The following is a 10,636-nucleotide window of genomic DNA, read 5'->3' on the forward strand; positions in this document are numbered from 1 at the left end:
TTGGAAGGTCTGGGTGGGGTCCGATAACTTAAATTTTTTGACAGTTTTCTTGATTATGCTGGTTGTGGACCTCCTTTTGAAAATCACTGTCCCAAACTTCCCCTGATTATAAAAATAGAACCTTTGTTTAGTTGAAAAAAGGCAATGTTTTCCACACCTCAAATTCATACTCTTGATCACCAGCTTAAAAGAAATAACTTCAGATTGAGGAATCCCTTGTGGTGAAAATGGGTCAGTGCTCAACTACTAACTACATATTTGCAGTTGAAACTCAGCCACAAGACTGGCTTGGTGATCAATTTCCTAAAAATCACTGCCATGGAATTCCTGATGGAGTGCATTTCTATTCTGACAAACATGGGTTCACCATGAGTCAGAATTGACAGGACCACAATGGGCTTTTCAATGCTCCAGATTTTGAGCTGAATGTATTAATTGAAAAAATATATACCTTGTGACTTTGAATGCACATCTGTAAACAACTTTGTGCTAAGTATGGTTTGTCTCTTTCCATGTAATTTTAAAATCTTAAACAAACAAACAAACAAACAAACCCCTTTCAATCACCCTAGGGGTTTATGATCAAGCTGGGGAGATCAAATTGACTCTATAAAACACTTTGTGAATAATTACTCAAAAAAGTAAACTATAAATGTAAAAGAGCATTGTCTAAAGTTCTCGCATGAGGAAACAGTCATATCCCTAAAAGGAGATATTGGGGTTTATATTCCAAATGCTCAGAAAATATACTTTATCACTTCAATCTTTTTTACAGCTAGCTAGAGGCAAATATCTTTACTTGAGTTCTGTCAGGGATTGGTAAAACTTACAGGTATTTACTTTGGTCTCCCTGTCAGCACAGTCTAAGTAGATCAAATTTAAAAGCAGTGTTTTTCATAGTACATCTGAGGACTATCTGCAGCAGAATTGCTTTAGAAACCTACTAACTGTGCACATTAAAATGACTGCTGACCACCGAAGTCTTTTTAAAACCCAACAATAGTTGCTTAACTAGTAAAAAATATTTGTCTTGAACATCATGCTCATAAGAACTATCTAGATGAAATCTAATTGACAATAGCAACTCAAAAGATTAGATAGGAACCTTAGGGGGCAGTGAATTTATGTGAATGGCAGAGGCACAACTCAGAGAAGGTGGGTGAGAATGATTGCACAACTGGAAGCTTGTAATCGGTGTCACAGAATTGTACATCTAGTAACTGTTCCATGGGTGTATGGTTTTAGTTTTGTTTTGAGAAAAGTCACCATAAGTACTTTCATTGCAATAATAAAACTTGAAACTGTGGTGCAGAAAATTAGGGGTCTGGGAGCAAAAACATCTTTCACCAAATTACTATACAGGACAGCAAAGGAGTGAGTTGTTGTTAAGCACCATTGTGTCAGTTTTGACTTATAGTGACCCTGTATAGGACTTCCGAGGAGCAGTAGGTGTGTTTGAACCATTGACCTTGTGGTTATCGGTCCTGTGCCTATCCTACAGCACCACACCAGGACTCCAACCTGGTGAAAGAGGAAAAGAAAAGGCAGGAAACTTCTAGATCAGCATGGGGAAATGAGCATCACAAAACAGGAAATCCTGATGCTGATGCTGCAATGACCAACTTAATTTTTTTAAGGGCACAGTTAAGGATTTGTTATGATAATTGGCCTCTCATTGGGTGTTAAATGTCTACAAAGAGGACTTGCAATCTAACCTTCCAATTAAAATTCTTAAAATTTAGAAAGTGGTGAAACTTTGAGAGCTATGAGATCACAACAGTCCTGAAAATCCATTAGAGAAACTACAAAACTACAGATGGGTATATATATATATATATGTTGTTGTTATGTGCGGTGGAGTTGGTTCCGACTCATAGTGACCTATACAGGGTTTCTGAGGCTGTAAATCTTTATGGGAGCAGAAAGCTTCATCTTTCTCCCATGGAACAGTTGGTAGTTTTGAACTGCTGACCCTGAGGTTAGCAACCTGATTCGTAACCACTATGCTATCAAAGTGCCATATATATATATATATGTATATATATATATCCAACAATATGTTGTTGTTAAGTGCTATCAGTTGGTTCTGACTCATAGTGACCTTGTATAGGTTTGTGAGAAATGGCTGGTGTGTTTGAACTGCCAACCTTGCAGTTCAAACCAAGCTTGTGGCCCAGTGCTTATCCTACAGCACCACACCAGGATTACAGATACATATACATTTACATATATAGAAAGTCCTGGTGTGGCACTATGTGTTAATGAGCTGTACTGCAATGTCCCTTGAACTGCAAGGACAGCATTGCAAGCTCATCAGCCACTCCTAGGAAATCCTATACGGGGTTCCTATGAGTAGGAACAACACAAAGACACTTAACAACAACAATACATATACATAGAGTCCTGGTGTGGTGCTGTGGGTTAATGTGCAGGACTGAAAAGTTGCTTTGAACCTCAAGGTCTGCTGTTTAAGCTCCTCAGAAGCCCTAACCAGGGTCATTATGGATTGGAACTGACTCGACAGCACTTACCAACAACAACAATACATATAAATAGGGAGTGCATGGCTCCATATGATAAGCACTTTACTGTGAACCACAAGGTCTGTGGTTTGAACCTACCAACTACTCTATAGGAGAAAGATGAGGTTTTTCTGCTCCCGCAAAGATTTTAAAAAGCCTCAGCAACCCTTTACAGGATCACTATGAATCTGTTTCGACTTATAGTGACCCTGTATATATATTACTGTTGTTACATGCTGTCTAAACAGGTTCTGACCAACAGCGGCCCAGTACAGGATTTCCAGGGAGAGACTGATGAGTTTGAACTGCTGATCTTGTAGTTCAGCTGACATTGTGGTCATGTACTTTTCCTAAGTTGCCATACGAAGACTCCATACATGTATGTTGTACCGACTCACAGCAACCCTACGCATATATGTTGTACCGACTCATAGCAACCCTACGCATATATGTTGTACCGACTCATAGCAACCCTACGCATAACAGAACAAAACACTGCTCAATCCTGGGCCAAACTCACAATCGTTGCTACATTTGAGCCCATTGATGCTGCCACGGTGCCAATCCATCTAACTGGGGGTCTTCCTCTTTTTCTCGGACTCTCCACCTTACCAAAAATGAAATCCTTCTCCAATGACTGGTCCCTCCTGACAACATGTCTGAAGTATGAAAGATGAAGTCTGGCCATCCTGGCTTTCAAGGAGCATTCTGGCTGTACTTCCAACACAGATCTATTTGTTCTTTTGGCAGTCCATTGTACTTTCAATATTCTCCTTCAGTACTGTAACTCAAAGGCATCAATTCTTCTACAGTCTTCCTTATTCACTATCATTCACATGCATATGAGTTTATTAAAAATACCATGACTTACATCAGGTACAACTTAGTCCTCAAGCTGACAACTTTCTCCTTCAACACTTTAAAAAGGTCTTGTGCAGCAGATTTGCTTTGACTGCTTCCAGGAGTGTTGATGGTTGATCCAAGAAGAATGAAGTTCTTGATAACTTCAATCTTTTCTCCACTGATAATAATGATGTTTATTGGTCCAGTGGTGAGGATTTTTGTTTTCTTTGCATTGAGGTGCAACCCATAGCGAAGGTTGTGGCCTTTGATCTTCATTAGTATATATTTTAAGTTCTCTTCACTTTTAGCAAGCAAGGTTGTATCATCTGCATATCGCAGGGTGCTAATGAGACTTCCTCCAATCCTGATGCCATGTTCTTCTTCATATAATCCAGCTTCTCTGATTATTTGTTAAGCATACAGATTGAATAAGTATGGTGAAAGAATACACCCCTAGCACACACTTTTTCTGCTTTTAAACTATTTGGTGTTCCCTTGTTCTATTCAAACAACTGCCTCTGTGTCTATGTAGAGGTTCCCCGTGAGCACAATTAAATGTTCCAGAATACTCAATGTTGTACATAGCTTGTCATGATCCACACAGTTGAAAGCCTTTGTGTAGTCAATAAAGCATAATAAAGCTGATATTCTCAGTTTTCAGCCAAGATCCACCTGACATCAGCAATGAAACCCCTCTTCCCATGTCCTCTTCAGAATCTGGTTTGAACCTCTGGAAGTTCTCTGTCAATGTATGGTTGCAACCGTTTCTGTATTACCTTTAGTAAAACTTTACTAGCATGGGATATCAATGATACTGTCCAAAGATTCCCACATTCGTTCAGTCACCTCTCTTTGGAATTGGCAATACAAATCTCTTCCAGGCACTTGGTCAGGTAGTTGTCTTCCAAATTTATTTGCATAAATGAGTGAGTGCCTCTAGTGCTGTATCATTTTGTTGAATGATTTAAATTTTCATTCCATAAATTCCAAGTGCCTTATTCCTTGCCAATGACTTCAGTGCACCTTGGACTTCTTTCTTTAGGATCACTGGCTACCTCTTCAAATGGTTGAACGTAGACTATTTCTTTTTGGCACAATGACTCTGTGTATTCCTTCCATCTCCTTTTGATGCTTTCTTCATCATTCAGTATTTTGCCTACAGAATCTTTCAATACCACAAGTAGAGGTTTGACTTTTTCTTCAGTTCACTCAGCTTGAGAAATGCTGAGTGTGTTCTTCCCTTTTGGTTTTCTAACTCCCGTTCTTTGTGCATTTCATTATTTTACTTTGTCTTCTTAAGCTGACATTTAAAAATGTCTGTTCAGCTCTTGTATCTCCTCACTTCTTTCATTTGCTTTAACATCTCTACGCTGGATGTCTCTTCTAACATCCATTTTGTTTTTTCCTTCTTTCTTGTCTTCTCAATGACCTTTTGCTTTTGTCCTGTATGATGTTCTTGATGTCATCCCACAACTCTCCTGGTCTTTGGTCTTCAGTATCTAATACATCAAATCTGTTCTTCATATGAGCTCTAAATTCAGGTGGGATATATTCAAGGTTATATTTTGACTCTCGTGGACTTGTTTTCATTTTCTCCAGCTTCATCTGGAGAATTTGCATAAGAGCAATTGATGGTCTTATATACCGATGGTGGCAAAGTTCCACAGTCTTGTTCTGGACCTTGTTTTTGCAGATGATATGGAGCTTTTCCACCATCTCTTTCCACACATATAGTCAACTTGATTTCTGTGTATTCTGTCTGGTGAAGTACATATGTATGTTTGTCTTTTATGCTGTTTTAAAAAAGTATTTGCAATGAATAATTCATTGGTCTTGAAAATTCTATCATGCAATCTCCAGCATCATTTCTATCACCAAGGCCATATTCTCCAACCTATGCATTTCAATCACCAGTAATTATCAATACAACTTGATTGCATATTTGATCAATTTCAGACTGTAGATGTTGGTAGAATTCTCTTATTTCATCATCACTGGCTTTAGTGGTTGGTGCATAAATTTGATTAATAGTGGTATTAAATGGTCTCCCTTGATGGCAGATTGATATTCTATCACAGACAGCAGTGTACCTCATGACTGCTCTTGATATGTCCTTTTTGTTGAGGAATGTGATGCCATTACTCTTCAATTTGTCATCATAGTAAACCATGTGATTGTCAGATTTAAAATGATTAATACCAGTCCATTTCAGCTCACCAGTGCCATGTTTATATGATCCATTTCATTTTTTGACAACTTCCAATTTCCCTAGATTCATACTTTGTACATTTCATGTTCTGATTATTAATGAATTTTCACAGCTGTTTCTCTTCATTTTGTTTTGTGTCTCATCAGCAAATAAAGGTCCAGGGACTTTACTCCATTTGCGTCAACAAGGCCAATTCTACTTTGAGGAGGCAGCTCTTACCTATTCACATTTTGAGTGCCTTCCAACCTGAGGGGCTCATCTTCTGGCACTATAGCTGGCAATATTCTGGTGCTCTTCATCATGTTACAGTATTCAATAATCTGGTGCTGACAGTGTTCCACTGCTATTCATAAGGTTATCAATGACTAATTATTTGGAAGTAGTTCATCTCTCCTTCTTCCTTGTCTGTCTTTGTCTGGAAGCTCATCTGAAACCTGTCTACCATGGTTGACCCTGCTGGTATGACCAGTGGCATAGTTTGCATAATCACAGCAACACATAAGCCACCACAGTATGACACACTGACAGATGAGTGGTGGAGTATATGTATTTGCTTCAAAAATTTTTTGCAAAAATTGTATTATTTTTTAAATCCATTTTCCCATGAACTTTTTGTAGGCCCTCATATACATAAATTAAGAAAAAGCAAAACCAAAAAAGGATATACTGCTTTAGAGTTTATTGCAACACATAGTGACCCTATATGACAAAACAGAACTGCTATTAAGATTTCTAATATTAAAATTTTTTATGGGGGACAACAATCTCACCTTTCTCCCACAGAATGGGTTTGAACTGCTGAACTTGTGGTTAGCAGACCAAGGCTTACCCCCCCCCCAGCCACCATATGTACATATTATGGTTCCTGTATATGTCCATATTATGGCCATGAGGTAGGCTTCACTGTTCTTTGTTGGCCTGGGGACAGTGTCCAACACAGCAGTGAAAACAATAAAAAAGCAAAAGATTTAAGTGGCTAATAGTATTGGTGTAGTGCTGTGGGTTAATGCACCAGACTGCTAAGCTGTTTAAATTGCCATATTGGTGGTTCAAGTTCACCAGCCACTCCTTGGAAACCCTATACAGGGTCGCTATGGTCAGAACAGACTCGATGGCACTTAACAACAACAACATGGGCTAAATCCACTTGATGGCAGTGGGTTTGGATTTTTTTTTTTTTAAGGGGATGAGGGTGGGGTGGGGATGTTAGAGACAAAGCTTCTCCCCTTCCCCGCTTCAGTTGTGGTTGGTTAGGACTTTTAATTCAGCCCAAGGACACCTCTCAATTTGGAAAATAATTCAGCTCTCAGTAGAGCCTCACATCTGCTATATCTCTGCAGGGTGGCAACAAGAATGATTAAAATATAATAAAAATTTCATTCCATGATAAAACAAAAAGTTTCTTGCATTCCTCCTACACTGTTTCCTATTCTAAAGTTCACTCATGTTAATACTAAATAATATCCTTAATTGAAAATCTTGTTCCAAAAGACTGAAACTGAATTGTCATTCCCTAACTAAAGCAAAATAAAATAAGCTATTTGAAGTTGATGGCATATAGTTTAAGTCAACATACATACATGAGGAGTAAGGGGAAGTAAAGTTAGGTGCTAGAACACATTCATTTGGGTAGAAGTTTGTTATACAGTGTATGATGGGACATCAGGGAACATTACATAAAGTCACATGCACGTATATGGGAGGCTTCAGATCCTTCTGTGGCAGATCCAATAGGGAGATAAGAGAGCAGGCCATTTTTGTCATTCCAGTTTTAGAAGCTCCATGCCAAGATAAGAGTGGCATTTGGTGGGTGATAGCTGGATGCCCAAAGTTATGGTAGGTATAGTCTGAGGAGATAGTTTAATTTCCTAATCCACAGTCACCTGGGCAACCCTTTCTTCCTAGCCTTAGATCACCTCATTTTAGCCTAGCATAAATTTAAAGACCTTGTTTCTGTCCTAGGAGGAATAACATTTCTTTCCATCTTAAGGCATTCCCAGGTAGTGTACAGGCAGGTCTGGCCACACTTTGGGAAGATGCACAGTTCTTGGAGGTGATGGTCTCCAGCTGGCAGAACAGAAGCAACATGGCAATGGGCTGTGTGGAGCAAGAGAAGAACTGGTAGTGCTTTCAGTGGCTCTCAAATTGGTGTATGTTCTGCTGTGCATATTCTCAATGATAATAACAAAATAAATTAAATTTATAAATACCTGCTAAAAGACAACCTTGGGCACAAGGGAACTTATCATTTAGCTTGCTTACCAGATAAATTTTATGTTTGCTAAATTTGAGAAGACATCCTTTTGGACTCTACCTTCCTCTTCTACCACCAGGGCTTCTACCATTGGGATTGCCATGTCCTTGAGACAACTCTGAACATCAGGCATTACTAAGAGGAAATGTTTAGGGTTCAATTTAAGCCTCAGTTTCTAGGTAGCTGTAAGGTCCTGGCAGGCACTTGATCCTACCTGTGATGGGGGCCTTTCCTTTGTGTTATGGCTGCAAGAGAGAAGCCATGAGTTGAACTGTGCCATCCACATATGTGTCAACTTGACTAGGCCATGATGCTTTGTATTGTGTGCTTATCTTCCACTTCATAAATTGATGTAATTATCCTCCATTTTATTTGTAATGAATTGTAATCTTTGTATGTTAATATGGTAGGAGTAATGTGGGGTGTCAATTCAAGAAACTGGAAAGATAAGGTCCTTATAGGTAAAGTTTAGAAGTCAGTTGCTGCTTGAAAATTGAGGTTACAGTGATTTTTTGCTAAAATAAATTATATTTGAATCATCAAACCTTTATCATCACTATCATTACAGTGGCATTACGTAATGCTTCTACTCTACAGTTAAAAAAAAATAAATCCTCATTTCTTACCAATGTTTGAAGACATTATTTCAGTTTTTAAATGAGGAAGTTGAGTTCCCTTAAGTAGTTGAAAAGGGAAGAATCCCAAATCAAATCCAGATCTGACTTTGGTGATTGCTTTTCTGTTCTATACCGTATTGCTTCCTATGGACATGAGCAACAACATGCTTTGTTCTTAAGGAAGACTTGATTGTGGCTCAGAAGGGGTTGAAAGAAAGCAGGGTGGGTAGTGAAATAAGAACCTAATGAATACGTGAGAAAAACCTGCGAGTATAAATATATTCAGGACAAGTTTTCAATTTTTTTATTTTTAAGGTTATAGATCCCTTTGGAAGCCCTGATAAACAGAGTACTGTGGACCTCTGTTAAAAAATCCACATACATTCAATTCTGCATATAATTTAAGAACCTCTGATTTAAGATATAAAATCAGTTCCAGAGCCAAAAAATAAAATTATCAAAATGATTTTTTTAAACTAGTAGTTCACAGAAGATGAGAGGTCTTAAAGAGTCTTTGAACAATTAAGTGTCTAATTAAAGCTGACTGGTAACAAGCCTCCCTGAAGGATGTAAGAAGGGAAGGAATGAGTAGCAGCATTATCTAAGGCATTTTATTTCTATTTGGAAAACACTGTTATAAAAAGAGTTTGATTTCTTAACAGATCATTTTTTCATTTGTCCATGCTCTTTCCAGAGTGAATGATGTAAGTATGAAAGCAGTAGTCAGAGAAAAAGAGAAAGACCCCCAGTGAGATGGATTGGCCAAGTGGCAGCATCAATGGGCTCAAGCATGGTGACAGTAGTGAGGTTGGCCCAGGATCAGGCAGGGTTTCGTTCTGCTGTGCATAAAGTTGCTATGAGTTGGCACTGACTGAATGGCACCCAACAATAACAACAACAATAACTAATTAATGACAGTGAACATGTTTGTTGACTGCCTGAATGTGTTCCTAGGTGAAACGTTTGTCTTCTGCCAATTTTAAAATTTGATTGTTTGTCTTTTCTGGTAGAGGTGTTGTAGTTTTCTATAAATTTTATATATAAGTCCCTTGTCTGATACATCGCTGAAAAACTTTTCCCCAGTCTGTGGGCTCCCTTTTCACTCTTTTGGTGAAATGTTTTCATTCACTTTACTTCCTAATTTTTAGGAAGTCTCAGTCATCCATTTTGTCTTCTGTTTGTGTGAGTTTTTCAATATTTGATAGTCTATGCATGCCATGTATTAGAGCTCCTGTTTGTCCCTATTTTATCATTGATGATCTTTATAGTTCTAGGTTTTACATTTAGGTCTTCAATCCTTGTTGAATTTGTTTTGCATCTGATATGAGATATGGGTCTTGTGTCATTCATTTGCATATCAATTTATAGTACCATTTATTGAAGAGATTATCTCTTCACACATTTAATATACTTTGGCCCTTTGTCAAAGATCAGTTGACTATATGTGGATGGATTTAATTCTGGGTTCTCAATTCTGTTCCATTGAACTATGTATCTTTCATTGTACCATTACCAGGTGGATTTGACCACTGTGCCTGTATATAAAATTTTGAGATCAGGGAGTAAGAGGCCTCCAACTTTGTTCTTCTTAAGCAGTGCTTTGTTTATCTGAGTTCTCTCCTTTTCATATATAGTTCATGATCATTTTTTCAGGGTCTTTAAAAAAAATGTTGGAATCTGGATTAGGATTGCTTTATAGCTGAAGATTGCCATGGGTAGTACTAATATTTTAACAATTTTAAGTCTTTGTATCCATGAGCATGTTATATTCTTCCAGTTTTACAAATCTGTTTCTTGTAGTAGTGTTTTGTATAGGTCTTTTTATAGATCTTATGTTTCTCTGGTTAGATTTATTCCTAAGTATTTTATTCTTTGGGTTGGTATTGTTAGATGCTATCAAGTCGGTACCAACCCATAGTGACCTTATGCACAGCAGAATGAAGCACTGCCCGATCCTGTGCCAACCTCACTACTGTTGTCATGCTTGAGTCCATCAATGCTGCCACCTGGCCAATCCATCTATTTGGGGGTCTTCCTCTTTTTTTCTCTGACCCTCCACCTTACCAAATATGATATCCTTCTCCAGCAACTGTACCCTCCTGACACCATGTCCAAAGTATGAGAGACGAAGTTTGGCCATCTTGGCCTCCAAGGAGCACTCTGGCTGCACTTCTTCCAACACAGATCTATT

Source organism: Chrysochloris asiatica, unplaced genomic scaffold (assembly GCF_000296735.1).
Source record: "Chrysochloris asiatica unplaced genomic scaffold, ChrAsi1.0 scaffold00073, whole genome shotgun sequence".
Lineage (NCBI taxonomy): Eukaryota > Metazoa > Chordata > Mammalia > Afrosoricida > Chrysochloridae > Chrysochloris > Chrysochloris asiatica.